Consider the following 3,448-nt stretch of genomic DNA (forward strand, 5'->3'; position numbering starts at 1 on the left):
GTTGAGTTCTTTGATAAGATTTTTATCAAACAACAAGCATGTAGTTTTGGGGATGTAGATCCAGAGCCAGTTGTGGAATGATTTCATAACATTGTTATGTAGGAACATCTTACTGTTTTCTAATTGTTGCACGTAAATAATCAAGAATATTTATCGCATGATTGATCATGTGAAGTAGATCCGGACTCAGTTGCCGATTTTCTCTTGTTGTTGGTAGAGGTACAGTATGTACTCCTCCAAGTGCTCTCTTATTCTCATACTACAACATGGCATGTCCTCAGTTTTGCCGTGTACATGTACTAGTTCTATGTTGTCACTGCTGTCTCTATTTAGTTTCTAAAGACTACTTCTTTCTACCAGTCCAGTGTATACGAGGACACTGAACACGGGCTGTGGGGTATCACGTTGCTGCAATCGAAATCTGCAGCTCTGGTTTTGTTGTGAAATTTACAACTACAGCTCAAACAATAGAAAGGAATGCTCTAAGTGCCTGTGTGTTCACCAGTCTGACCTTTCAACAGATCAGCAGAGGTTTAAAGTGACAGTGTCAAAACAACACAACACACACTGCAGCAACGTCATAGCCATTTCAACGGCAAAGTAAATATCCTGGCAAGTTTAGAACATTTCCTTAAGTACTTTCAAACTTAAAATGTAAAGATCATCACAAAAACATGAGCAATTTTATTTCCTTGTCTGGTACAAATTGTACTGTATAGAATAAGTAACATTATAAAATCCAGAACACTTCATATATACAGTAATACAAACACTATAGAGTAGACTCAGAGAAAATGTCAATACATATTTATACAACATAAATATATATGTAACATTATTTCTCTTATTGACTTGATGTGAAGTACCTACATTTTTGCAGCAGTGAAAGAAATATTCAGATCTTTTACTAAAAGTAAAAGTAGCAATACCATAGTGGTAAAATACTCTACAAGTAAAAGTTCTGCGTCATATTTAAATAAAAGTCCAGAAGAATTAGCATGAACATATATTTAAAGTACCAAAAGTAAAAGTACTCATTATATAGTATATTATTGTATCATAATTAGTGATGCATTAATGCGCGCATCACTGTGTTGCTGGTAAAGGTCAGGCTGCTTTATGTACTGGGTATCTTATTCTATAATATTACATTTTACTCTATTTATTGATTATATTTGTATTAATTATCTGAATCTGCAAAGTAACTAGTAACTTATTTTGTCAAGTAAATGTAGTTGAGTAAAAAGTTCAATATTGGCTTCCGGAATGTAACGTGTAATGTGAAGTAAAAGTATACAATGGTAATACTCAAGTAAAGTACCTCAAAATTGTACTTATAGCTATAGTAGCTATAGTATGTAGTTTCTGTCTTCCCCATGAGGAATTCTAAGTAATAAAGACAAAACTGTCGGTGCGTCCACATGATACAAGCCTTACATGATCGCCCACCACCCCCACCCCTCCTCCACACAGTTGCTAGTAGCCAAGGAGGACAGGAGGATTATAAAAACATGATGGATTGTTCAGGAGAGGTAATTATTGTCACTCGAGCATCTGGGCGGGAATGTCACCGGACAACACAATCTTCTGAACATAGTCATACTGAGAAACACAGACTGTGTGGAGCTGATAGTCTTGAACTGGTTTTGTAGCAACACGTTTGGCAATGGCTTGAATGTAACTGACGTTTATGAATGTAAAAAAGTTACACACTGAAGCTTTAAAAAAATGTTCTTAGGTACATATTCCACCATGGCATTTTTTAAAACAGGGCATCTTAACACAGTTCAAAGGCTCAGTTAAACTCGTACTGTACATTGAAAATAACACACTGTCCTCACAGTATGAACACAGTTAAAGCCTAAATCATGTAATTCCCCGTCACCATTTCTCCAAAATATGTTATCATGCAAATAAGTCACCTTAATCAAACAGTATCCGCAATTAAACACACCGACTGAATGCAGCCAAGTAATTTGAGCTCACATGCTCACGTTGATCTAATATAAACAAGACACAGCCAAAGCTGTGATCAAAGGAGACACATACCTGCCTTAGTCATAAACACATAATCTGAGAAGAAAAGTACGTGTCCTACTTCACTTGTTATTCACAGTGTAATGTGTGAGATATATCAGAGCAGTGGTCTTACCTTGGACAAATAGGGAAGCTCAGCTGGCAGGAGGAAACCCATCCCATGTGTGGCAGATGTGACATCACAGCCTGTTGAACCGGTTTTCCTCTGGAATCAGAAATATTTGACTTCCCATAAACTGAAAACCGAACCCTCTTTACCCGTTTCCCTTCTGCAAACAGACATTCTTCACTGCCTTCCCTCATGTGATTATTGTTCTGAATCATTCTCTGGTAAGCACTTTATTTACAGCAGTTGCTTTTTTTTAATTAGTTACCAACACATTTAAATGTAATCTGCAATATTTGCTTAGCATGTATACACTCTTTTCTTTACATGAAAATTAAATAATATCAAGTATGTGAACTTAAAAGTATTTACTGAATAACGTTCCTTTTGCTATATGTAAGAGCATTCAACCATGAAGATACAGTACAGTACATACCTTTCATCAAATAAGCAAACTGCTTCAAGTGCTACATTAAAAAAACAGCTTAACCCTTGTGTGGTCTTCCCATCGATCATGGTCACTTTTTTTCAACATTATTATCGCTTTTCTCTAACATTTTTGCCACATTTTTTTTTAATGTCATGGGTGCTTTTTAAAAATGTTTTTGGTGTTTTTTTCCAAGGTTTTTGATATTATTAATATTGACATTTTCAGCTTATTTCAACGGCTCGTTATTTTGTGACAAAGAAAGAAATTAGCTGAAAACGGGTCAATGTGACCCAAGGACAACATGAGGGTTAAGTGGTAGCTGGGTCCCCCTTCCAAGGCCCAGGGGTGGCCCATGCAAAGATCTATGGGGCTCGAGTGGTTTGGATAAGGGGCCCAGTTTGAAAAATGTGGTCCCCCTGGCCATATTTCCTGACAGTGTGCCTGCGGCCACCCCCTTGTAGTTGGGGAGTTGCACGCCGTTTGGCAATAGCAAAACGTAGTGGACGACTACGGTGGACGCTTTGACAATCTCCTGGATTTAGGACGGTAAAGCAAGTGCCGAGGATTCAAATCAGGTTCCAGCTGCGAGTAGCCAGGGGGGCAGGGTGCAGAACAAAGACATAACACAATAGTTGTGTGGAAATTACAAACTAATTGTTATTACCTGTGAGTTTTTGTAGCTAGAAATGTTACGGAACAAGTAGCCAGGGCAGCAACAACGAAATAACACAATAGTTTGTCATTAGAAATGTTACACAAACATAAAGTATTAACCTAGTCTTTACAGTACCTTGGTTAAAAAAAGGTAGTATGGAAGTTCCTTATCACATCCTTTATGATTTGTTATGCTAAAGACTTTTTTCCATTCATTCATT

General features: G+C 37.2%; 1 protein-coding gene across 3 annotated transcripts in view; it reads right to left on the reverse strand.

The window, feature by feature from the left end:
- si:dkeyp-75b4.8 (lipopolysaccharide-induced tumor necrosis factor-alpha factor homolog) overlaps positions 1-2,233 on the reverse strand; it is a 7,558-nt gene extending 5,325 nt beyond the window's left edge. Inside the window, exon 1 of one of the 3 annotated variants that reach the window (XM_032540586.1) lies at positions 2,153-2,233. The gene's annotated coding sequence lies outside the window, so the exon portion shown is untranslated. The other 2 variants (XM_032540576.1, XM_032540596.1) reach the window with 2 other exon arrangements.
- Positions 2,234-3,448: the final 1,215 nt, after the last annotated feature.

The sequence above is a fragment of the Etheostoma spectabile genome, chromosome 2 (assembly GCF_008692095.1).
Source record: "Etheostoma spectabile isolate EspeVRDwgs_2016 chromosome 2, UIUC_Espe_1.0, whole genome shotgun sequence".
Classification (NCBI taxonomy): Eukaryota; Metazoa; Chordata; class Actinopteri; order Perciformes; family Percidae; genus Etheostoma; species Etheostoma spectabile.